The sequence below is a fragment of the Humulus lupulus genome, chromosome 4, assembly GCF_963169125.1.
Source record: "Humulus lupulus chromosome 4, drHumLupu1.1, whole genome shotgun sequence".
Lineage (NCBI taxonomy): Eukaryota > Viridiplantae > Streptophyta > Magnoliopsida > Rosales > Cannabaceae > Humulus > Humulus lupulus.
The window spans coordinates 247,409,555-247,437,025 of record NC_084796.1 but is presented as its reverse complement, the minus strand read 5'-3'; the positions used below and the strand labels follow the sequence as shown (position 1 = coordinate 247,437,025).

General features: G+C 36.9%; 1 long non-coding RNA gene and 1 other non-coding gene across 4 annotated transcripts; both read right to left on the bottom strand.

Annotated features, from left to right (window-relative positions):
* Positions 1-9,380: 9,380 nt before the first annotated feature.
* Positions 9,381-9,487, bottom strand: LOC133833688 (small nucleolar RNA R71). Its single transcript, XR_009893055.1, has one exon. It is a non-coding gene; the product is annotated as a small nucleolar RNA R71 (small nucleolar RNA).
* A 907-nt stretch (positions 9,488-10,394) lies between these two features.
* LOC133829513 (uncharacterized) lies at positions 10,395-27,262 on the bottom strand. Of its 3 annotated transcripts, none has more exons than XR_009891814.1 (5): positions 27,193-27,262; positions 26,596-27,055; positions 26,007-26,244; positions 25,311-25,403; positions 10,395-10,624 (listed from the first exon to the last, which is right to left on the bottom strand). It is a non-coding gene; the product is annotated as an uncharacterized LOC133829513 (long non-coding RNA). The 3 variants fall into 3 exon arrangements; XR_009891816.1 differs by lacking the exon at positions 10,395-10,624 and having other exon boundaries at positions 25,040-25,403; positions 26,596-26,691; positions 26,984-27,055; XR_009891815.1 differs by lacking the exon at positions 10,395-10,624 and having other exon boundaries at positions 25,040-25,403; positions 26,007-26,257.
* Positions 27,263-27,471: the final 209 nt, after the last annotated feature.

The following is a 27,471-nucleotide window of genomic DNA, read 5'->3' as shown; positions in this document are numbered from 1 at the left end:
AAATAATTGCTCGGGTTAAGTTATTTATTTACTTAAAAATTATTATTATTATTATTATGAGCATAATAGTAATAATAATATGCTTGAAATTATTTTATCATATTATGTGTAATTTTTGGTTTGCCATAATATTAAATATTTGAATTTGTGAAAAGACCATAATACCCTCAAGTTTGGGTTTGGTTCAAGGGGCATTTTAGAGACTTTATTTTTCTGTTTTAACATGAATAAATATTCAAAAAATTGGTTAAATTTTTGAAATTTAACTGATAACATCAGTTGTGGAACTTAGTCATTTTATTTTATTTTAAAAAAATAAATAAATAAAGAATTTCCTTGAAAAGAGGATTTTACCACTTCAAACGTTAACTTATTTTCTAAACCTATTCTAAAACGTGTTACCATGATAATCTGAAGGAGAAATCGTGGAAATATTGAGGGAATCAAAGGATTGGAGAGAGAGAGTGTTATTATCGTTTTTTTAAAAAAGAGAATAAATTTTTTAGTTCTTGCACTTGGGAAAAATCTGGGCAGTAATGAACATTGTAGAATCATTCTAGGGGAGGAAATAAACATTTTGAGTGTGAGAAATACATTTATAAAGCCTCGGATTGTGATTCACCATTTTTATCCAAGAAAATGCATATTCTTGGATAATTTTGGATTTAAGTGTGTTCAAGAGTGTATGGTGTGCGTGGTTGGTGATAAACAAGCTTAGGGGACTCCAAGAATCAGTTTTGACGTGAAGAAACGGGCTGAAATGGTCTAGAGCAAGAAAAACTAATTTTGAGCTCCATTTTTGGTGGTACACCGGACTTGGAGAAGAAGACTTCGGAACAAGGGGTTACAGACATCTTTTTGGGCTGGGGTCTATTGTTTTGAAGTTCTGGACATAAGGGGATCATTTTCCAAGCAAGAAAAGGGTTGGAATTCAGCAAAACTCAGCCATAGAGTCGCCGTCGCCGGAGAAAAAGACAAAACCGGCGATATTTCAGGCGAACCCGATCTGGGTGTTTACTGAGGAGCTAGCGGTCATCGAGGTGACGAAGCGAGTGGTTCGAGACACGTCAGCGGAAAACGCACTGTTTAAGGTAAGAAGAGTGGACATCTGCGCACATGGTGTACGTTATGCATACAACCTTGTTTCTTATTTGTTTAATTATGTAATTAAATTTGTGACATGAATTGTTGCATTAGGTTGACTAGCATGAGGATAGTGCTAGGGATTTTAGTTAGTAGACATGCTAAGAGGATAGAGTAGGCGTGCTACTAGATTTTAGCTGCTTGTGTGAGTATAACACTTGCAGGAATTATCTTGGGTGTGTATAACTCAGGATAATAGGATGCCACCACGGAACTGCCGAGTGTGAGTACAGTGAAAGCTAGACTAGTAGCCACCGTGGGAATGCCGAGTGTGAGTACAGCGCAGGCAAGGCAGATTACATTTCATGTCCGATCAACATGACTTGTTAGTATTTATGTGTGTGAGTGTAACTCACATTATGTTAGTGTGATATGGTGTTTATATGTCACACGATGATTATTGTGCTTATGATGTTTATTTATGTTTAGTTGAAAGTTTATGTTTATTGGTTTGGGGAGTTATGTCCTACATAGCTCTTCTTATTGGGCGTTAGCTCACGGGTACTCTGTGTGCAGGTAAAGGCAAAGCATAGCAGTGAGTAGTGCGGGCTCGAGGCATGGACGGAACATGTTAGAGGCTGGGCTCCAGTTATTTTATGTTTTTAGAAATAAATGTTATGTTTTTAAATTTTCAGACTTGAATGGTTATTTTCTTTATGTTTTTGTTATTAAACCTAGCGTCCAACATTTTTATTTTTAAATAATGAAATCTCATTGTCTGCTTAAATTTTTAATAAATATTTTCTCTTAGTGTCTTAAAGTATTTATTGTTTATTATTTTTAAATAGACTCCCTAAGTAACGTCTCGGGAAATCGGGGCGTTACAGTAAGGGGATAATTGTAATATCCGTTTTCCCGGAAGGGCAATTTCGTAATTTTCCCACTGTGTGCATCCTTGTCATTTTTTTTTCTTTTCCTTTGATGGATTATTGGATATGTATGACTTCCAATGAAAATAAAATTCATGGTTTCTCATGTGTTGAGTTTTTGTGGAATCACAACATGAGAATAATGTCAAGTGAATAAATAATTGCTCGGGTTAAGTTATTTATTTACTTAAAAATTATTATTATTATTATTATGAGCATAATAGTAATAATAATATGCTTGAAATTATTTTATCATATTATGTGTAATTTTTGGTTTGCCATAATATTAAATATTTGAATTTGTGAAAAGACCATAATACCCTCAAGTTTGGGTTTGGTTCAAGGGGCATTTTAGAGACTTTATTTTTCTGTTTTAACATGAATAAATATTCATAAAATTGGTTAAATTTTTGAAATTTAACTGATAACATCAGTTGTGGAACTTAGTCATTTTATTTTATTTAAAAAAAAAAATAAATAAAGAATTTCCTTGAAAAGAGGATTTTACCACTTCAAACGTTAACTTATTTTCTAAACCTATTCTAAAACGTGTTACCATGATAATCTGAAGGAGAAATCGTGGAAATATTGAGGGAATCAAAGGATTGGAGAGAGAGAGTGTTATTATCGTTTTTTTAAAAAAGAGAATAAATTTTTTAGTTCTTGCACTTGGGAAAAATCTGGGCAGTAATGAACATTGTAGAATCATTCTAGGGGAGGAAATAAACATTTTGAGTGTGAGAAATACATTTATAAAGCCTCGGATTGTGATTCACCATTTTTATCCAAGAAAATGCATATTCTTGGATAATTTTGGATTTAAGTGTGTTCAAGAGTGTATGGTGTGCGTGGTTGGTGATAAACAAGCTTAGGGGACTCCAAGAATCAGTTTTGACGTGAAGAAACGGGCTGAAATGGTCTAGAGCAAGAAAAACTAATTTTGAGCTCCATTTTTGGTGGTACACCGGACTTGGAGAAGAAGACTTCGGAACAAGGGGTTACAGACATCTTTTTGGGCTGGGGTCTATTGTTTTGAAGTTCTGGACATAAGGGGATCATTTTCCAAGCAAGAAAAGGGTTGGAATTCAGCAAAACTCAGCCATAGAGTCGCCGTCGCCGGAGAAAAAGACAAAACCGGCGATATTTCAGGCGAACCCGATCTGGGTGTTTACTGAGGAGCTAGCGGTCATCGAGGTGACGAAGCGAGTGGTTCGAGACACGTCAGCGAAAAACGCACTGTTTAAGGTAAGAAGAGTGGACATCTGCGCACATGGTGTACGTTATGCATACAACCTTGTTTCTTATTTGTTTAATTATGTAATTAAATTTGTGACATGAATTGTTGCATTAGGTTGACTAGCATGAGGATAGTGCTAGGGATTTTAGTTAGTAGACATGCTAAGAGGATAGAGTAGGCGTGCTACTAGATTTTAGCTGCTTGTGTGAGTATAGCACTTGCAGGAATTATCTTGGGTGTGTATAACTCAGGATAATAGGATGCCACCACGGAACTGCCGAGTGTGAGTACAGTGAAAGCTAGACTAGTAGCCACCGTGGGAATGCCGAGTGTGAGTACAGCGCAGGCAAGGCAGATTACATTTCATGTCCGATCAACATGACTTGTTAGTATTTATGTGTGTGAGTGTAACTCACATTATGTTAGTGTGATATGGTGTTTATATGTCACACGATGATTATTGTGCTTATGATGTTTATTTATGTTTAGTTGAAAGTTTATGTTTATTGGTTTGGGGAGTTATGTCCTACATAGCTCTTCTTATTGGGCGTTAGCTCACGGGTACTCTGTGTGCAGGTAAAGGCAAAGCATAGCAGTGAGTAGTGCGGGCTCGAGGCATGGACGGAACATGTTAGAGGCTGGGCTCCAGTTATTTTATGTTTTTAGAAATAAATGTTATGTTTTTAAATTTTCAGACTTGAATGGTTATTTTCTTTATGTTTTTGTTATTAAACCTAGCGTCCAACATTTTTATTTTTAAATAATGAAATCTCATTGTCTGCTTAAATTTTTAATAAATATTTTCTCTTAGTGTCTTAAAGTATTTATTGTTTATTATTTTTAAATAGACTCCCTAAGTAACGTCTCGGGAAATCGGGGCGTTACAGTAAGGGGATAATTGTAATATCCGTTTTCCCGGAAGGGCAATTTCGTAATTTTCCCACTGTGTGCATCCTTGTCATTTTTTTTTCTTTTCCTTTGATGGATTATTGGATATGTATGACTTCCAATGAAAATAAAATTCATGGTTTCTCATGTGTTGAGTTTTTGTGGAATCACAACATGAGAATAATGTCAAGTGAATAAATAATGGCTCAGGTTAAGTTATTTATTTACTTAAAAATTATTATTATTATTATGAGCATAATAGTAATAATAATATGCTTGAAATTATTTTTATCATATTATGTGTAATTTTTGGTTTGCCATAATATTAAATATTTGAATTTGCGAAAAGACCATAATACCCTCAAGTTTGGGTTCGGTTCAAGGGGCATTTTAGAGACTTTATTTTTCTGTTTTAACATGAATAAATATTCATAAAATTGGTTAAATTTTTGAAATTTAACTGATAATATCAATTGTGGAACTTAGTCATTTTATTTTATTTTTTTTAAAAAAATAAAATAAAGAATTTCCTTGAAAAGAGGATTTTACTACTTCAAACGCTAACTTATTTTCTAAACCTATTCTAAAACGTGTTACCATGATAATGTGAAGGAGAAATCGTGGAAATATTGAGGGAATCAAAGGATTGGAGAGAGAGAGTGTTATTATCGTTTTTTTAAAAAAGAGAATAAATTTTTTAGTTCTTGCACTTGGGAAAAATCTGGGCAGTAATGAACATTGTAGAATCATTCTAGGGGAGGAAATAAACATTTTGAGTGTGCGAAATACATTTATAAAGCCTCGGATTGTGATTCACCATTTTTATCCAAGAAAATGCATATTCTTGGATAATTTTGGATTTAAGTGTGTTCAAGAGTGTATGGTGTGCGTGGTTGGTGATAAACAAGCTTAGGGGACTCCAAGAATCAGTTTTGACGTGAAGAAACGGGCTGAAATGGTCTAGAGCAAGAAAAACTAATTTTGAGCTCCATTTTTGGCAGTACACCAGACTTGGAGAAGAAGACTTCGGAACAAGGGGTTACGGACATCTTTTTGGGCAGGGGTCTATTGTTTTGAAGTTCTAGACATAAGAGGATCATTTTCCAAGAAAGAGAAGGGTTGGACGCAGCAAAACTCAGCCATAGAGTCGCCGTCGCCGGAGAAGAAGAAAAAACCGGCGATATTTCCGGCGAACCCGATCTGGGTGTTTACTGAGGAGCTAGCGGTCATCGAGGTGACGCAACGAGTGGTTCGAGACACGTCAGCGAAAAACGCACTGTTTAAGGTAAGAAGAGTGGACATCTGCGCACAGGGTGTACGTTATGCGTACAACCTTGTTTCTTATTTGTTTAATTATGTAATTAAATTTGTGACATGAATTGTTGCATTAGGTTGACTAGTATGAGGATAGTGCTAGGGATTTTAGTTAGTAGACATGCTAAGAGGATAGAGTAGGCGTGCTACTAGATTCTAGCTGCTTGTGTGAGTATAGCACTTGCAGGAATTATCTTGGGTGTGTATAACTCAGGATAATAGGATGCCACCACGGAACTGCCGAGTGTGAGTACAGTGCAGGCAGGGCAACGATGTCTCGAGGGAACGGCCGAGTGTGAGTACAGCGCAGGCTACACTAGTAGCCACCGTGGGAATGCCGAGTGTGAGTACAGCGCAGGCAAGGCAGATTACATTTCATGTCCGATCAACATGACTTGTTAGTATTTATGTGTGTGAGTGTAACTCACATTATGTTAGTGTGATATGGTGTTTATATATCACACGATGACTATTATGCTTATGATGTTTATTTATGTATAGTTGAAAGTTTATGTTTCTTGATTTGGGGAGTTATGTCCTACATAGCTCTTCTTACTGGGCGTTAGCTCACGGGTACTCTGTCTGCAGGTAAAGGAAAAGCAAAGCAGTGAGTAGTGCGGGCTCGAGGCATGGACGGAACATGTTAGAGGCTGGGCTCCAGTTATTTTATGTTTTTAGAAATAAATGTTATATTTTTAAATTTTCAGACTTGAATGGTTATTTTCTTTATGTTTTTGTTATTAAACCTAGCGTCCAACATTTTTATTTTTAAATAATGAAATCTCATTTTCTGCTTAAATTTTAAACAAATATTTTCTCTTAGTGTCTTAAAGTATTTATTGTTTATTATTTTTAAATGGACTCCCTAAGTAATGTCTTTGGAAATCGGGGCGTTACATGACCCGACCCGTGACCCACGTGCCAGCCTCCCTTGACCCGCGTGCGACCCAGTTCAGCATCTCTCTAGGCCCAAATGCAAATGCATCTTCATTCCAACAGCCTTCATTCCTTGCTTCCCTTAGCCGAGACCCAATTTGAGTCCAAGCCAAATGCACGCCCCAGCATGCATATTTCCTCATGCCCAAGTACACATGGAAGCCCAACTTGGCCCAGCAAAGCAGCAAGCCCAAGTGACCATCAGCCAAACCTTCCCAGCAGCCTACCTACGTGGCACTCCCTCATTGCCTAAAATGGGTCAAAACCCTCTTGTGTCACCAGCCATGTTTTGTGGGTATTGGGCTTTGTAAATTGCTATTTTGAGCTTTAAAGATCATGTTTTTGTGGTATTTTAGAAAAAGAGCATTTTGACTATACACAAAAATAGCTAGGGTAATATTAATAATAAGATTTGATTTTTCAAAATCATATTTTATTATTAATATTTCAGATTTATTTTGTAAACCCCATTTTTTTGTTTAATTTCTTTTTATTCATTTTCTCCATTTATAAATAGGGACACTTTCTTCACATTTTGTATGTAATTTTTTTTAGTAGGGAAACTATAGCAAAATTTCCACTCACTTTCTTCTCATATTTTCTTCTTACAATTTTGTGAGAATCATGAGCATAATGGCCTAATCTTCCTAGGAAGATTAGGGATGATTCCATATGCAAGTGATGTTATTTTGCTACTTTGATTTACTATGTTCTTAATGTAATATATTTGAGTTATTTATGTTCTTTCATCTCTATCTTTATTTTGTTATCTTTATTTACTTATGCTAATAGTATATAGGATTAGGCATGCTTTTTCTATGTGCTTCTAATTAGTAAAAGTAATATTGATACATAATTTTATGTCTAATCTTTTATTGCATTATTGCCCTTGGGTATTTTGTTATTTTTAGATTTTTCATAAGATTAACATTGTGCTTTTAAAGTAAAGAACTTTATAACTCAAATGAACTTTTGTTAGAAAAAAACTATGGACTTTAATGTTAAATTTTCCAAGTAAATGTTGGGATGTGAACTATTTACTTGTGTATTTTTGTAAATCAAGTAACCAAGTAACTAAACAAGCATATGGATGATTCTTGAAACCTTTCATTTTCTCAAACTCTTGATTACATCTTGCATTTATTTCACTTATCTCATTTCATCACTTTATCAAAAATACAATACAAAAATCTCAAACCTCTTTCCATTTACAATTTTATTTATTTCTTGTTACTAACTTTTTGTGTTATTTTCTACTAATATTTTGATTTTAGGTTACCTCCTTGTGGATCGACCGCCCGATTATACTACAACCACCGCTTAGTGGTAGTCACGTTTGGGCGTTAAACAAATTTTGGCGCCGTTGCCGGGGAGGTAATTTTCAAAGGTTTAGTGAAATTTTTACAAAAATATTAATAACTTTATTTGTGTTTTTGTTAGAATAAATATTGTGTTAGTATAGTTTCTATTATTTACTAATTTTTAATTAATTATTATTATTATAAAAAAAATAAAAAAAAACAATCATAAAAAAAATTCCTTTATTTATTTATATATATATATATCTTTTCTTTTCTTTCTCTTTTTTATTCTTTTTTTTCGGTAAAAATATATATATATTTATATTATAAACATTCATATATATATATATATACATAACTATAAAAAAATATCCAAAAAAAAAAACATTTATATATTTATGCTTATCTTAAATTTCCTTTCTTTTTAAATTTCCTTTCTTTTGTTTTAAAAAAAAACCATATATATATATTTATATAATCATTTTTTTTCCTTTTTAGTTCATTCTTACTCCATTTTTCTTTCTTAATTTCTATTCTATTTTTTTTGTTTGTTTAATACATATTAAAAAAAAAAAGGATTAAGCTTGTTATTCTATCTTCACTTTAATTTCTCTTTTCTTTAGTTTAGGCTTTTACTTTCTTTGCCTTAGTTTTCCTTAGGATTTAGGTTTTTCAAAAAAAAAAAAAAAAAACATAAAATTGTTCATAAAATTTCAATCATAAAACTCTTAGTATTGTGAACAATTGTGTAATATTACAAATGGTAGAAACCGATATTGTTCTGTCTAGAAAGATTGGTTGTTAAATAAGGTTTGTGATAGCATTACCCTCCACACTTACCTGGGAACCTCGGGGAGTTCTGTCTAGGCTAGTGTGGGTCTAAAGCGGTACCTTGGCAACCTTCCCAATCGGCCTGGGAACATTTCGAGCATCTACCTTTGCACTATTACATTGTTGAACTTATTACTATAAGAAAACCAAGCTTGTTCTGTCAAAATAAGAAATTTCACTCTGCTTAAAGGTTGTTTGGTCGAAAAGGTTGACTTGTGATCCACCATACTTACTCAGTAACCTCAGGGAGTTCTAGTAAGGCGTTGGAGATCACCTGAAAACCTCCAAATCTACCTGGGAACAAGTTTAAAAAAAAAAAAAAGAGAGACATAAAATAAATCTAATTCTGATTTCCGAGAGTGGATGAATCATCACGAAACTTCCAGTGACACTTCTTCCAATTCATCTGCCACTCCTATCGGAACTCCTTCCACCAATCCTGCTTCTCCATAAACTTTCGCTAATAATAACCCATTTGCAATGGCTCGCAATGATGAAATCCAACCAAGAACTCTCAATGACTACCTCCATCCTACTCGCACTTCCACGCCTTCATGCATTATCTTCCCTCCTAATATGCCTGCATTAGACTTTAAACCTGGCATGATTCAACTCTTGCCTACATTTCATGGAATGGAAAACGAAAGCCCTTACGTGCATATCAGAGAATTCAAGGAGGTGGTAGCCACGTTCTATAACCGAGTCGAAAATGCCGATGTTGCGCGAGTGAAGTTCTTCCCTTTCTCCTTGAAGGACAAAGCAAAAATTTGGTTGTACTCTTTGAGACCTAGGTCGATTGGAACATGGGAGGAGATGACCAAATCTTTCTTTCTGAAACACTTCCCCAGCCATAAGACCAACAGTCTAAAATGACAAATTTCCACATTTTCCCAAAAAGACAATGAAACGTTCTATCAAGTCTGGGAAAGATTCAAAGATCTGTTGAATCAGTGCCCGCACCATGGCTATGAGAACTGGCGTTTTGTCAGTTACTTCTATGAAGGCCTCACGAGTCGTGAGCGCCAGTTTGTAGAAATGCTATGCAATGGTGAATTCCTTGAAAAAGAGCCAGACGATGCTCTTAAATATCTCGAAGAAACCGCGAAAAAGTCTCACACCTGGACTGGTCCAAGTGCTACTGACAGCACCAACTGACACAAACCATCTGGAATCTATCAACTTCGAGAAGAGGATAGTGTTAAGGCCCAACTCGAAGCTTTGAAAAAGCAGTTTGAGGTCTTAATGACGAAGAATAGCCAAAAATCGCACATGATCGCTCAAGCGGAACCGTAAGAACCTTGCTTTGTGTGTGGAGGGACAGAGTACTTAGCTAAGGACTGCTTAGCTTTGAATGAAATGAGGGGGGTTTATGAGGAGCAATGCAATGCCTTAGGGGCATATAACAAGCCATTCTCCCATACGTACAACCCTGGTTGGAGAAACCACCCAAATTTCAGTTAGAGAGATTCCAACCAAGCTCAATCGTCTGGAGGCCGATGGAGAAATGAGCAACAAGTTCAACCATCAAAGGCGTATTATGCACCTCAATACAATGCTCATCCACATCAAAATTCTCTCGAGAATGCTTTTCATGCATTCATGGAGGAACAATCCAAACTGAATCGCCAAATGATGGAAGAAATCAAGGAAATGAAATGTCATTTCTCAAAATTGACTGAATCCTTGGCCACGAGTCCTAAAAAATCTGGTTGAGTGCCTTTAAGTAATTTTTTAGGACTCGCTTTGCATGCCCTTAAAAGTAATTGTTTTAAAAAAAATGCAGCTACAATTTTCATTTTGATTTATAAAAAATATATCCCTTTGAGTGTCCAAAATGTATTATATATGTTAGATTTCTAAAATTTCAAAAGAAAATACAACAAAATATTTTTTTATTAATTACTCAAAAATATCATTTTAGTATTTAGTCTACTCGGCTTACAAAATCATATTACATGACAGTTTATACTACAATCAAATTTTATCATCACCAAATATTAAACAAGAAATGTATACAATGTTAGTGAAATATATTTTTTATTCTAAAAACTTCAACTGTCAATGTTGTCTAATATTGCGCCAAAGAAATGCATCTCAATATAGACCTGCACATTATAAAAAAGTTATTTAATTATAAATATATTATAATTCAAACTTATAAAAAAGTAGACACACACAACAATTATAAATATATATATAATAAATGCGAGAATTAAACTATCATTATCATTATAGGTATTCATATAGTCAATGAGCAAACAATATCTTGTTAGATAGTACTATTTCATAAAATGCTATTCATCCCGTACATGTACATAGAGGTATTTCAAAAGAGTAACAAACTATACCAAAATCAGCAACAAAATAGACCATAAATCTACCATATTAATCCATTCAACTTAGTTAACAAAATACACCAAAAATCTGTCACAAAATACACCAAAAAATCTAGTTGCACAATACAGAAAATATACCATTAAAGCAATAGCAAAATATACCATTAAAACTTTGGATCACAAGATCATGCTCCAATCTTTGACAAACCTCATTTAGTCTCCATTGCACAATAGCAAACTAAATTTGTAACAAAATTTTAATAATTATACTATTTAATTTTGTTATAACTTTGTAATATAATTCGGCACTTACTAAGTTTGGGGGCTCAACTTCCCCTAATTTTCTCTTTGTATTTTAAATTTGTAAACAAAATAGATATTAACATAAAATTTTATGAAAATTTGTTAAAAAAAAGTCTCCTTTTTTTTTAAATGCAATTAGTCCCTTAAGAAAAAATTTTAGCTCCATCAATTATTATTAATTAGCATGTATATCTTCTAAAAAAAGAATTGAAAATAACTTTTTAATTTTCCAAAACTTCGTGATAGCATTGATTTTATTATTATTAGTATTAGTATTAAGAAATGATAGAGTTGTATTATAATGTATGTCTCTTTTTTCTCATATATTTGACTCATGTCAAAGCCACAAATCCCATCTATCTTTCTCTATTTTGCAATATGATAATACAATTTTTACTTTCTATTGATCCATCTTTATGGATGTCAATAATACACCTAGCCGACAATAAAAATAAAATAAAATAATAACTAAACAAAACAAAAAAAACAGTGCACACATCATCATCATCATCATCATTTTGCTTTTAACAATCAAATCAAAGTAAAAATGCATAATTAAGCTACGCAAATTGCATTCAAATCAAATAGTTTTGACTAAATTAAACATCTTTTAAGAGACCCTTTTAATCATAATCCACCTCTTAATCTCTAATTTCGTTAAAACTTTAATGCCGACTTATTATTTATTATGATGTTATGGTTCAAGTGGGAAGGAGCTTAAGTGATAAGACATTAGTACTACTTAATTACTTGATTAATTAAGAAAGAAACATCACTAATTTGAATCCTATCTTGGATGTATAGTGGGTTTCAACTAAACATAATTTTTTTAGCCTATTCTAGTAATTAAAAATTTATCTCAGATCTAAGTATGTATTTAAAATTCTATAATCAACTTAATTATTAATTAGACCGTCAAATGTTGAATATCCGGATCACAAATTTATCATTGTGGCAGTCATCTTTTTCATATTTCCACACAAAACTAAGTACAAAAAAATCTATAGAAAATCGGACAGCATATCCCCTAATTTACTAGCCTAGCCATCTGTCACAATCAACACAAACATGTCAAACAAATCAAACAACACACAGGTTTTCATCCATATATCACCGCAGCACACAAAATTCTCAGAATCTACTTCACTAAGACATGCAAGTTCTCAATCTTCTGTTATCACCGCAGCACACAGAATTCCCAAAACCTACTTCACTATGGATGAATATCTAAGATATTCAAACTCCACTAAAGTGTAATACTAAAGAAATTAGAGAATAAACACATACACATTCCTTCGTTTGATCAAAGAGAAACATAATTACCAAATCAATTACTAGTTCTATTGTTAAGAGACAAACTCAGAATAAGACATTATCCACTCTAAGTTTAAAAATAAATATCAAGAGCTACGTTATATTTGAATAAATATTTTGATATAATGCCATGTAACTCATAAATGAGGGATGATGAACTAGACTAGGGGTCAATTTTTATTGAAATGGTTTCAAAAATCCTTAATGGAAAAAATTGTCGAATAGAAAGCAACACCTCATTTATTTGAAAAACATTTCCCTAAACAACTTCTTAATCATATGTAATTGGAACTTATGATGGAAAAAGATATTAAAAATATTATATTGCACATCAAATTCTTTGTTTATTTGCAATAACTGATGTTGGTTTTTTTTTATCTTTTTATCTTTTAGCTAGGGACATTTTATGAAATAATTTTTTGCATTGTAAATACGATCAATTTTAACATATAACTTAATCAAAATCTTCCCCACAATTACACCTATTTCACGAAACGGAACCTATAATTACTAATAAGAAGAAACAAACTCAATCCACCAAAAACACATTGACATGCAAAGAGAGGAAGATTAATTAAAAAGAAAACCAAAACCATGCCAATTTGAAAGTTGAAACAAGAAATATAAGAGTGAAAAAAATAACAGAAAGGCAATTGGTACGCGAGAGGAAGAGTAGAGGTTGCATCAAGCAGAGTATATTGATTTTGCCCAATTTCAGATAGCCACAAAATGGTTGTATAAGAGATAAGTACGTATAAGAGAACCGAAAGGCATTAATGTAACGACCCAAATTTGCTAATAAGGCTTAAGGGCCTTGATTAGCGTGCCAGGAGGGCATGATGGGAATTATGTGTGATTTTTATGAATTAAACGCATGATTATGATTTAAAGCATGTTATATGACTATTTGTTGATCTGAGATGCATGACTATGTATATTAGTATGCATGTAGGCCCGGATCGTGTTAGGAGGGCATAACTGTAATTTTGGCCATGTTGGGCATAACTGTGTTGGTATGTGATAATTGTATTCCGTGAATTGTACCACGTGTGTGTGGTTTTATTACTGTGATGCACGTGCCGAGACGGTCCTAGAGAGCTAGTTAACTTAGATGTCACAACGGGATTTTGTACCCGGCTCGGGAGGAGCCTAGGGGTACCTCGGGAATTTTATGGTTAAGTTGAGATTTAGCGGGTAATGGTTATTGGAGATTTAGTAACCTAGGTAACCATTAGTTACTGCTGAGAGTAACAAGTTTTAGAAAGAAAATGGTAGAAATGAAATGAAAGTGTAAAGACTTAAGTGCCCTTGGAGGTTTAGCTAAGGAGGATTAGTAGGAAGGGGTAATTTGGTCTTTTGGCTGGGGATTATGAAAATTCTCAGCTGGGTATATGGGGTTCGGTTTGGGCATTGGTTTTATGAGGCATTGATAGAGTTTGAAGAGAAGAGAAAAGAGAGGAAAAAGCTAGGGCAAGCAAGAAGAAGAAGAAGAAGAAAAGGAGAAGTGGGAGTCTAGGATGAGATCAAGGACTTTGTGTGGGTTCTCCATTGGAGGTAAGTGTTTTATACATATTTAAGTTTGGGTTTTGGTTTTGATTTGAGGAAATTAAATGCCTAAGCTAAGCTTTGTTGGGTTTTGGGATAGTTGGTGAATTTTAAGATCAATGGGTGTGAATCTTGGGTATATTGATGTTTTGAGCTTGAATCTTGAGTTATGGGTTGTTATATGGTCTATTTGATGTTTGAAATTGGTTTTGGGGTTTGGGTATTGGTTTGGTGTGATTTGGAAGGTTTTAGCTCGGAGAAAACGCAGGAGAAAACCCAGAATTCTGGGTCTGCGAAGGCGTGCCGCGACACAGGTTTTTCGTGCCGCGGCGAGGGAGCCTCTGGCTGTTGGGTGCCGCGGCACAAGGATGTGGTGCCGCGGCACAAGGCTAAATTCAGGGCATCATTTTTAGGCAATTTTAGGCCTTTGCTCCGGGGGTTCGGGGGATGTCTCCGGGGTGTTGTTTTAAGGTTTTAGAGGTCCCGAGAGTGCGGGATTGGTCCCAGGAAGTGGTTTTGGGTTGATTAGTATTGAGGGATGTTTCTTGTGTGTTGTTACTAGGTTGTTGGTGAGGCTCATGCTTGAGGACCGTGCTCGCGGCTTTAGTGCATCAGGAGTCTCGGAATTCAGGTAAGAAAACTATAACACCCGAGGTTAGGGCATGGCCCCAGATTGTATTATGTGCAAATGTTTAAACTTAAATGAATCATGATGTGTGTGAATGATTATTTCGAATGTACTATATGTGTGATTATGATGAAATGAGCGGCCGTGGGCCGAGTACGGCGTAGGCCGGGGCGGCCGTGGGCCGAGTACGGCGTAAGCCGGGGCGGCCGTGGGCCGAAAGTAACACCTAGCACATGGGATGCTATATTCAGGGTGGGACCCAAGGGATACATGAGTTATCCTCGCGGTGAGAACCGATACCCCAGGCTTCGGTAAGGCTCTGGGGCGGCTTGGCCGTGTTTGCTTAGTCTAATGATTGACTTGTTTATTGTGGATTATCTGTTATGATAAACTGTATACATTGCATATGTTATGTCCTGCATGAGTTTTCTTGCTGGGCTTCGGCTCACGGGTGCTCTGTGTTGCAGGTAAGGGCAATGACTGAGTCAACCAACCATGAGTACGGAGAGCGTGAAGCGACGTGTACATGTTTGGCCTGCCCGACTGCTTTGGTTGGGGGTTTATTCGAAAATGGCTGTAATAATCTATAATTTTATAATTTCTCAAACTGTAACCTTATTTCAAGATGTAATTAGTTTTCAAACCTTATTTTGGGATCCCAACTGTTTAATAATAGAAGTTTTGATGAAACGATGCATTTTCAAAGATTACAGCCTTAACTTTTAATTAGTCACACTTTTGTTTCAAAAACCTCGGTTAGCGAGTTCATTGCACACTGTTTTGTCTTAAAAACTCACTTAGTAACGGCTCTAAGGAAGTAGGGCGTTACTACTTGGTATCAGAGCGAGCCAAGGTTTATTGGTTCTGGAGATCGACCAAACATGTACGCTCGCTGTCAGTGACAAGCTCGACTCAGGGTTGGTTGGTATGATTGATTGATATGCTGAATATATGTTTGAATGCCCTGTTTGCCTACTTGTTAATATGGAGCATGAGGAATGAGATAACATATGTAAGAGATACTGATAGGGCCTGGCCCTTGACTATTGCATGTTGAGATTAATGCATGCTGAATGACATTGTGATGTATATGGATGAATATTGGCATATTGGTTCGCGTTTTGTGTATATGCGATTAATTTTCTGGATGAAATTCATATGTTATATCTGTATATTGGCTTGTATGAAGCATGATGAGTATGGATATACTTAGTGATGATTGAATCTGGTAGCTAAATGTATATCATTGTGGATTTGACCTAGTATATGCTTGTGTGTGCATTATACCTGTAGACGTTCGGATCTAGTTGTGGATTGGTTCAGGGTATGAACCTCTGAGTTCAGGAGTTTGGTCGGTTTTGACGGATGAACTCGAGTCGTTGGTTCCTAGGAGGGTTTCATGGTCCTGATATGGTGATAAAGAGGGGCTTCTAGACATAAGTTGGAGTTGAGATCTCCAGTGATCCCTGGAAGCAGCAGCAGTGAGTCACTAGTGTGTGAGTAGGCTGTGGAGTTTGTTAGTTGAGATGGGATAGAAGAACAGCGGATTCTCTGGGGAGATGGTTGAATTAGATGTTTTAACAGTAAGGTTACCGGTGATGGTTTACTATGAGGTATGGACAGATAAGGGTACTATATGAAAGGCGTATAGGGTGTTATCCTCTAGAGTTGAGGAAGGTACGAGCTGACAAGGAATTTATCAATGGATGAGCTGAGTTAATTCCACCCTTGGTTAAGAGGATGAGAGATCCTGATTAGAGGGTTGTGTTAAATGTTGAGGCAGAGAGTCGCTTGGAAGTGATACTCGGGCTGAGGTACTGGCTTATTGGGTTGGGAAGAACCTAGATGATGAATGGTTAGAAGAGATTTTAAAGACATGATTAGAACCGTGGAGACGGGCAAATGTTTAAGTCTGGTTTGGACTGTTAGGAGTAACGACAGCGTAGATCAATGGGTTTGGTGAATTGGATAATTCATTTTGGGAATTTATACAGATGGATGTATCTGGGATTGGTGGCGACCCATTTAAGGGCATGAGATCTGAAATAGCCTAAGGCATTTGGGCTGCTTTGAGGAAAGAGTTTTTGTCTGCATGTGGATGGCGGAGAGGGCCATATTGTTTGAGGAACTGATGGTTGATGTATAGAGCATGAGTGCTAGAGCCGCAAGGGCGGTGCTTCCTTTGATGGAATTAGTGAAGATAGATTCGTGATAATCAAGTTGAAAGAACCCCGGATAATGTTGTGGCTTTTGGATTGCCAAGAAAAAGGGGAAAAGTCTGACTGATAAGACGGTACTTTTGTTGATAGAACGCAGCGAGGTCGGATTCTCGATTGTTGAGATAGAAGGACCCCAGACAGTGCTTGGGCACCTAATTTGAGATTTGAAAGAAGCCTGATTGAAAAGGTAGATATCGAGATGGCGACAGGAACCAGGAGGTTAATTGGTATGCATATGAGGAAGAGGATGCCACCTGAGAGGAGGTCAGGTGAGGGCGTGACTTCTGCGTAGAATGACTTGAGATGTTAGGATGGATTTCCCATGGTGCGGGAAACGGAGAACTGGAATGCATCGATACATTCGAGGTTCGAGGCTGAGTCCTCAAGGATGAATATTTAACTGATGAGCTTATGCTTTGGACATGTAACGAACTGGAAGGGCTCGGTGTTGAGAATGTTCCGAGGGGGGAGATGGACATAGAAAAGTTGCCTCAAAGGTGCCATTTGAGAGGCTGGGGACGGTAATGCTTACTGAGAAGGAGTTAGAAACTCTGGTTGATGGATTGTTGAAGATATCATCTGGAGTATGTAAAGGATACTGAATGGAAACAGAGCTGACCAGTGGGGAAGCTATGAGGGTACGTAAAGAATATTTAGGGACTACTTCAAGGTCAGACTACAGATAGGGTTGGTATAAGGAATGTCGTAAAAGACGGTTTTGGCCGACAGAAAAGTCTATTGGAGCAATCGAAGGAATCTGAGCCTGGTATAGCTAGTGTGTTATACTGCGAGGATTGCTAGTATCGTCGGGTTAGGACGAAAAGTACAATGTTGGATACAAGATGGGACGATGTCCCCAAGAGTTGATCTACGACATGGTTATTGCCAGTTGGAAACCAAGGATAGAGACATTTCGTGGATTGTCTAGTTTGCGCCGGCTAGAGTGTGAGGAGTTGGTAACAAAGATTCTGGAATGGTTCAAGCTACAACAGCACAGGTAAGTTCTTTAGACAGAGAATGCATGAACGGTGTGGGCAAGTCCCCTTCAAGCTCACGAGCAGTGTATGTGGACTACTCCCAGACAGAAATGGTGAGCAACTGATTATTATGCTGAAGACGTTAGTACCCAGAAGACAGAGTCTCAGGTAAGGTTCTACGGAGTGTTAGTTGGGTGTCGTCAGGAGTTCTCAGATTGCAGCTGCAAGAAGAAAGGACAGGTAAGAGAAGAATTGATCTGAAGTCGCAAAGAAGCTAATGATGAGCGTCTGAAGAATTGAAGGCATAACAAGACTGGTAAGCGCGTCATTTATTGCACAAGCACCTCCAGAGACGACTACATCAGAGATGAGGAGAACAGTAAAACTTGAGGTTAGACGGATTGAATGGTGTCAAATCAGAAAGAAATTCAGAAGACAAGGTAAGATTGTTTAGTATCTGGAATTTGTGTATGTTTTGGTTAAGTGAAGAGTGATGGCATAAAGGACTTGATCTATGATGAGGACGTGGACTTGTAGGGGTGCATCACGGATTAGGCACGCCCAGGCGCACCTGGCGCGAGGTTGGATCGAACCTTGCGGGAGACGAAAGTATGAACCTGGTTGATACACTTGGAGCATTAAGTTGACAGTTATGGATATCATAAGATGTTTAAGTCTTGGGTATTAGTGAGAAAGGTTAACGTTGAGACACAGATGTGGTGAAAAGTAACAGACGGATGATCAGTGTTTGAAATCCTCGATTGAGCGAGGGGAGTTATAATTGGAGACGGAACTCCTAGCTGTGAGGCGTGTGTCAGTCAGGGGATAGCGCCATAGACTGTGATAGAGTGGACAAGGCGACGACTGAGTTTGGCGTAACGCTAGTAGGTATGATTAGCTGGTGAGTGTCAATGATCTATGGAATTTAAAGTGTTGGCTTGAGTTGAAGCAGGGAAGGACCCTGCTAAGGTAGTACAAGTAGGGATACCAGGAATGGATGAAGGATCCAATTAGATTTGGTTTATGAACGAGAATTCTGAATGGATATCATTCCACCTCCTAGGGTACGTTGTACCGGGAGGGTCGAGCAGGTGGCGGAATCTAGTGTTTTCCTTTGGACCCTGAGGGGTTAGGTGATGTGGTAGTGTATCACAGGAATAGGCCACTTTGGACCTTGAGTAAAGTGATTGGACACGAAAAGTTTTAACCCGGTGGTTTGAGTTAACGTAGTTGGTTCAGGTGAACTGGTAGCAGGGTAAAACTTCGATGATATCAAATTAAGACCCTACAGTATTTTAAATTTTGGAATGGATCTAAAGAACGAAAAAGAACAGAGTGGGAATCTGGGATTATCAGTTGATTGCAAGTGAAATGGCAGTCTGAAAGTTTATCAGATATCTTAAAGAATTGAGCGCCCGGTAGGCGAATACTTGAGGTTTTAAGGGAAGCGTTATCCCTGGTGAGTTAGCCGTGGTGGCAAATGTTGGCGTCTTGTTAAAGTAACACGACATAGGACATGATAAGAAATGAAGGATAGTGAATGCTACAGTTGGTTTCAGTTCAGAGAGAAAGCCAAAGAGGTCGTTGGAACTTCTTAAGGCAAGAGCGTCTGCCTATTTGAAAGGGTAAAGAGCTTGTGAATGGTTAAATTATGAGGAAATAAAGCGCCGGAAGGAAAGAGTTGCATCTCTGCGTAATAACAGACGAGGATCTGTAAGGTGTTCAGAGAAAGAAGGGAGAGTTCTGACTCTTGATTCAACATAAAATTCCGAAGTTGTACTAAGGGTTAGGCCAGCGGGGCCTACAAGTTGATTCCACCTGGTAGAGGTGATGACTTTTGAGTACCTCTGGAATCAGGAATAAGACAATGAATTGGTCATTGTAATCTAGGCAGACCCTGAGGCTTCAGCAGGGTTGCGGTGTAAACGAGGAGCTATCGAGAGTATGGCCGTTAGACAAGATCTTGTGGGGCAAGATTGATGTGCCAGTAAGAGTGTTGTTGGAAACTAAAGTAAAGGCGGTGGACCTTGGGATTCATGGTCAGAGTTGCGGGTTTTCTGACTGATGTGTTGGATAAATTTCGAGGACGAAATTTCTATGAGGAAGGGATAGTTGTAACGACCCAAATTTGCTAATAAGGCTTAAGGGCCTTGATTAGCGTGCCAGGAGGGCATGATGGGAATTATGTGTGATTTTTATGAATTAAACGCATGATTATGATTTAAAGCATGTTATATGACTATTTGTTGATCTGAGATGCATGACTATGTATATTAGTATGCATGTAGGCCCGGATCGTGTTAGGAGGGCATAACTGTAATTTTGGCCATGTTGGGCATAACTGTGTTGGTATGTGATAATTGTATTCCGTGAATTGTACCACGTGTGTGTGGTTTTATTACTGTGATGCACGTGCCGAGACAGTCCTAGAGAGCTAGTTAACTTAGATGTCACAACGGGATTTTGTACCCGGCTCGGGAGGAGCCTAGGGGTACCTCGGGAATTTTATGGTTAAGTTGAGATTTAGCGGGTAATGGTTATTGGAGATTTAGTAACCTAGGTAACCATTAGTTACTGCTGAGAGTAACAAGTTTTAGAAAGAAAATGGTAGAAATGAAATGAAAGTGTAAAGACTTAAGTGCCCTTGGAGGTTTAGCTAAGGAGGATTAGTAGGAAGGGGTAATTTGGTCTTTTGGCTGGGGATTATGAAAATTCTCAGCTGGGTATATGGGGTTCGGTTTGGGCATTGGTTTTATGAGGCATTGATAGAGTTTGAAGAGAAGAGAAAAGAGAGGAAAAAGCTAGGGCAAGCAAGAAGAAGAAGAAGAAGAAAAGGAGAAGTGGGAGTCTAGGATGAGATCAAGGACTTTGTGTGGGTTCTCCATTGGAGGTAAGTGTTTTATACATATTTAAGTTTGGGTTTTGGTTTTGATTTGAGGAAATTAAATGCCTAAGCTAAGCTTTGTTGGGTTTTGGGATAGTTGGTGAATTTTAAGATCAATGGGTGTGAATCTTGGGTATATTGATGTTTTGAGCTTGAATCTTGAGTTATGGGTTGTTATATGGTCTATTTGATGTTTGAAATTGGTTTTGGGGTTTGGGTATTGGTTTGGTGTGATTTGGAAGGTTTTAGCTCGGAGAAAACGCAGGAGAAAACCCAGAATTCTGGGTCTGCGAAGGCGTGCCGCGACACAGGTTTTTCGTGCCGCGGCGAGGGAGCCTCTGGCTGTTGGGTGCCGCGGCACAAGGATGTGGTGCCGCGGCACAAGGCTAAATTCAGGGCATCATTTTTAGGCAATTTTAGGCCTTTGCTCCGGGGGTTCGGGGGATGTCTCCGGGGTGTTGTTTTAAGGTTTTAGAGGTCCCGAGAGTGCGGGATTGGTCCCGGGAAGTGGTTTTGGGTTGATTAGTATTGAGGGATGTTTCTTGTGTGTTGTTACTAGGTTGTTGGTGAGGCTCATGCTTGAGGACCGTGCTCGCGGCTTTAGTGCATCAGGAGTCTCGGAATTCAGGTAAGAAAACTATAACACCCGAGGTTAGGGCATGGCCCCAGATTGTATTATGTGCAAATGTTTAAACTTAAATGAATCATGATGTGTGTGAATGATTATTTCGAATGTACTATATGTGTGATTATGATGAAATGAGCGGCCGTGGGCCGAGTACGGCGTAGGCCGGGGCGGCCGTGGGCCGAGTACGGCGTAAGCCGGGGCGGCCGTGGGCCGAAAGTAACACCTAGCACATGGGATGCTATATTCAGGGTGGGACCCAAGGGATACATGAGTTATCCTCGCGGTGAGAACCGATACCCCAGGCTTCGGTAAGGCTCTGGGGCGGCTTGGCCGTGTTTGCTTAGTCTAATGATTGACTTGTTTATTGTGGATTATCTGTTATGATAAACTGTATGCATTGCATATGTTATGTCCTGCATGAGTTTTCTTGCTGGGCTTCGGCTCACGGGTGCTCTGTGTTGCAGGTAAGGGCAATGACTGAGTCAACCAACCATGAGTACGGAGAGCGTGAAGCGACGTGTACATGTTTGGCCTGCCCGACTGCTTTGGTTGGGGGTTTATTCGAAAATGGCTGTAATAATCTATAATTTTATAATTTCTCAAACTGTAACCTTATTTCAAGATGTAATTAGTTTTCAAACCTTATTTTGGGATCCCAACTGTTTAATAATAGAAGTTTTGATGAAACGATGCATTTTCAAAGATTACAGCCTTAACTTTTAATTAGTCACACTTTTGTTTCAAAAACCTCGGTTAGTGAGTTCATTGCACACTGTTTTGTCTTAAAAACTCACTTAGTAACGGCTCTAAGGAAGTAGGGCGTTACAATTAACAACTATATTCTTATTACAAATAGAAAAATAAGATAAAAAGGAAAACATGAAGAAAAAAAATTCATAATCTAAACCCAGAAACACCAAATACAAGCACAGTTGAAAGAGATTGAAAAATATCATCAAGAGTTTGAGACAACTCAAGCCTTTAATGAAACCCCTTCTACGCAACTAAAACCATCAAATATTTTTTTTAAAAAATACTCACTTCAGCTGCCTGTGAAGTAACCCCAAGCGTTGATTCTAGATATGTAATATGACCCAACTACTCTAGACTTTGGACCATTAAGGACAACTATACATCTAATCTTTAATAAAACTTACAAGTGAAATGATCATAACTTCATTAAAAACTTGTAAAACAAATGTTAAACTACATAAGATTTAAAGTAGGATATGGGATCCCATTGTTTTAAAAGAAAAAAACATAACATAATTGTAATTAAAATTGATTACATAGTAAAGTGCGGAAAATACATATAAAACCATAGTTAAAGAAACTTCATCCTCGAATCGAACTCTCGGCCCTTTGATTCCATTCCGCCTCAATACACATTCCCAAGCTTCCAAGAACCTTTCCTGCGACCAAAGCTATTTTCCTGCTCATATAAACATAAAGGAGTGAGCCTAATGCCCAGGAAGGAAAATCTAACACATAAATCACATACATAAAATTCATAATGCAACATAAAACATATGTCACATACATACTATAATGGCCATTATTACTTGGTGTCCCATAAACTAAACAAGTCATATGCCCATTAGATTTGTGGGGCTTGCTAGTTAAGCAAGTCATATGCCCATAAATTTATTGGGGCTTGTTAGTTATACAAGTCATATGCCCAAGTCTACAAACATACATAACATCACATAAATCATAGGTTAATCATAACACATAAATTATAAGATAACACATAACATAACATATATAATCCTGTCCTATTTTCCTTACCAAAAGTACTGGGATATGTGAACAGAATTGGGACTTTGGAACACTCTTAAAAACCATAAATGGAAGGGTGAGTATACTAAAGAGAATGAGATGAAAAGAATGGACGAACTATACCATCAAGAGTATACTTACCAAAAACCTTATGTTCAAGATCTTAGATTTCCTATCCAAGAATAAAGAATAAAGTTAGGGTACTGAATAGAAAACTATAAGAACTTAAAGAAAATAATACCAAATGAACTAGAGTTTGGAATACCTTGAATGCTTCTATGACCAATCTAAACCTTGAACCGAAATGAGCTATAAACCTTACTTCCCAAGTGTTTGGTAAGCTTATAATCCCCAACCCAAGTGTTTACACTCTCAAAAATAACCTAGCAACTTGCAGCCTCTGAACTTAGCTTGATGAATGAATAAATGGCTGGGTACTAGGTCCTATTTATAGAGTTCAAGAATGAAAAGATCTTCATTTAACTTGAATAAAAATAATGGCTTTTTAAGTGAAAAATATTTGAATTATCATTCAGCAGAGGCTAAAGACTCGGTCAGAAAGATGCTGGACTTATCAAGAGGTTAAAGATTAAAATGGGAACGTTTTCGAAAATATTCAAAAGTACACTGAAGGAGCCGATATATCGCCCCTTGTAGGCTATATATCGCCTGGGCCAGCATGCCCGAGGCTCGTCGAGGTGCTCGTGCGAAGTTACGTGTTTTTCGTATCCCCGTACTGCGATATATCGCCCCCTATAGCTGTGATATATCGGCATACGCTGAATATTTAAACACGAAATTGCACATTTTAAGCTTAATTTGAATTGAGTAAACAGCCTTGACTAAGTCCTCTAACGTTTTCAAAGCTGCTGACAGACCCTAGGATATTAAAATATTACTCTTAATAAACGTATTCCTCAAAAATACTTAATTATCATTAAACATACACATGACAAGTGTTACTTTCTTATTGGGTCTATCTAAACCTTATAATATAATAAATATCACCATCAATATCAGTCATATTAATCAAACCTTAGGTTAAAATTAATATTCTTAAACTATAGGTTAAACTTAGAAAATCTACAAGTGTTACTATGAGTGTCCAAATAATTCCCGGTCTGAACCAAAATCCACAGTCATAAAAATACTACTACTATTACTATTACACTACTATCTAACTAGCTAAGTAAAGTTATTGGACTCTACAAGATAATAAATTTTTTCATGCTATATAAATATATATTCGTCAAAACCAAATATCATATATCCTAAATCTATTTCAAATCATATAAACCCTAGAAATTTGGTTAAAAAGGTAAGAAAATAGGCCACAATCACCAACATAAGCTTAGTTAAAGGTTCACAATAGGTGGCAAAACAAACACCGTTGAAGGATCTTTCTAAGATTAATTTTCAGAATGTTATATTATATGTATGATTCTAAAATCTCACGGACGGGGTTTATTCAGCAACCTGTTTTACTCTTTTGGGAGAGAAAAGATGAGGATTTGATTCAAATTCTAGAAAGACCTATCCTGCACTTATAATCTCGAAAGCACAAATTTGTGATCACATAGATCACATAGTTACTCTAAATCGGCTCTTTTGAGGCTCGGATTAAGCAAATTTTGTGATTAGTAGCAAAATTTAAATTCAACTTAATTATTAATTAGGCGGTCAAATGTTAAATATCCGGATCACAAATTTATCATTGTGGCAGCCATCTTTTTCATATTTCCACACAAAACTAAGTACAAAAAAATCTATAAAAAATCGGACAGCATATCCCCTAATTTACTAGCCTAGCCATATGTCACAATCAACACCATGTCAAACAAATCAAACAACACAGGTTTTCATCCATTTATCACCACAGCACACAAAATTCTCTGAACCTACTTCACTAAGACATGCAAGTTTTCAACCTTCCGTTATCACCGCAGCACACAGAATTCCCAGAACCTACTTCACTACGGATGAATATCTAAGATATTCAAACTCCACTAAGTACAAAAATATTTTACAGATAGCCATAAATAAGAAGTCTTAACTCAACTAGGAAACTATTTTTTTATAATTCAAACTCGGATAAGCTCTAATAAAAATCTTTAAAATATATGAAAGTAAAACTGCAATCAATTTCTAATTACATGAAACATGTTTGGTATTAATTACCTGTTCTACACCTTGAACTGAGGACCTTTCCTTTCTGGAAGCATCACCATGTTCAGCTTCAGCAGCTAAACTGTCATGGACGTCCACAGCATCCTATTAACAGTGGCAAACGTGAGAATTAAAGGGAGTGAGAATATTTACAAAAGCAATTCATAGTGCTTATAATAACAGACCAATTTCAAGCAAAAAAATATTCTAAATGTTATTGCTGCAGTGCAGGAATAAAATCCACAATAGCAAGAACTACTAAAAAAGACTCCAGCAATCAAAACCATCACACAAGAAAAAGAAACTGACAATTTATTCTTCCTTATGATACTACAACAAGTAGATGTAGCTGTTTCACATATGTATATGTAGAAAGAAAAAATTCTAACACTGTACAACTTCCAGTTCTCGTGCTGCTCAAAATAAGGCGAGCTTTGTATTGGTTTGGAGAAAAATAAAAACATGAGAAGCCTATATTACTTACACATGGAAAAAAATAAACTTTGGAATGTACACCTCCCAAGACCCATACTTATTTTTCATTAATACAAAATATCACTTCATTGAGCATTGGAAGTTCATTAAAAGATACTGACCCATATGCAAGTTGAAATAATTTGCATAAACCCTATGAATAATGACATATATCATAAGTTCACTACCCAACTTAGCTAAAATAAATATGAATAGGGAATGAGGAGATCATACCTCTAAGCTGCTGGACAAGTCCTTTAAGTGTTTTCTCTTCATTTTGTAGCTGTGATAGCTCGACCTCATCCTTAGCTATAGCTGTTTTTGGTAGTTCAATTTCCTGCTTTCTTATTGCAACACCCTCTTGAAGTCGCAATTTTTTTCATCAATTTGCCCCTTGCAACTTTCCCAGCCTCCCAACATGTATTAGGGCATTTCCCTTTATCATCATACTCATCACTCCCATCACAGCAGACTGAGATTAAGGACTAGATAAAGCAGATTAGAGAAGACAAGTATCCAGCTCAAAACAAAATTTCAATAAAAAGATCTAATAATTCTATATTACATCCTACATGCACACCACATTTAATAAAACATGATAATCAGAGAAAAAAAAGGCTCATTACGATTGAATTCCCATTACTAATTCAATAAGTTTTTTTTTATCCCTGATCAATGACATAGTTTCTTCTAAAATCACAATCCTCTCCAAAGAAAGAACTCAAAATATAAGAAAAATAAACTAGGGAAATAGAACATGGAAGGAAAAACTGGTTCTTGCGTCTATACAAGTTATTAAAGCAATAAATTTAAAGCTACTTACCACATATACCATCATTCACTCTAGAAGAGAATAACACTTTAGGAGCATGCCCTGCATTTTGACAATAGAATCTTCCATTTGGACAAGCAGATGTTCCTACAACCCACCAAACAAATATGCATAGCATTTATCAAAATCAGTAAATCACAAAGACACCCAATAGAAAAGTATAACATTTCACCAAACAATGCAATGAAAAGAAAGGGAAAAGAAAAACCAAATGAATGATATACAAACTGCAGTAAAGTTAGCAAGTATAATAACCAAAAAAAACCCATCCCCATAAGAAATCAGATGCATCTTTCACCTAATATAGATAAATAATCAAATTCAGTAAAATATAGGAGAGGAAGATGATTCTTCTCATCACGTCGATCCCCATCCCCACCATTGAGCCCGCATCTGAGACGAGGAAGACCACGAGCCCAGACCCACACCTCTTCCCCGTCACCGTCGTAGCCTTGCCATAAATTGATCGGGACTAATAGCATAGGATCCTCTCTTTGTGAGAGAAAACAAAGTGAGAAAGAGAACCATTTAAGATAAAACATTACAAACCCATATGCCAAAATAACATTAGAAAACATGTATGACTACCTAACTAATCACAGATCGTCAAACAAGAGGCTCGGGGTAGTTGGAATCTCGCCGGAAAGTGCAAGAGGCGAATGGCTTCGGACCGTTGGTTGACAGCCCTGGGCAGCACGTATGGTGGTGAGGTCGCGAGGGTCGACATTTCGAGGGCCAGCGGTTCGATTGGGCTAGCGCGTGTACGGCTCCGGTGATGGGACGATGGTCGTTCGAGCCTGGCAGAGGCAACACAGTGAGAGAGAGAAAGAGGCTTCGGGGAAGATAGAGGAAAAGAGGGAGAGAGAA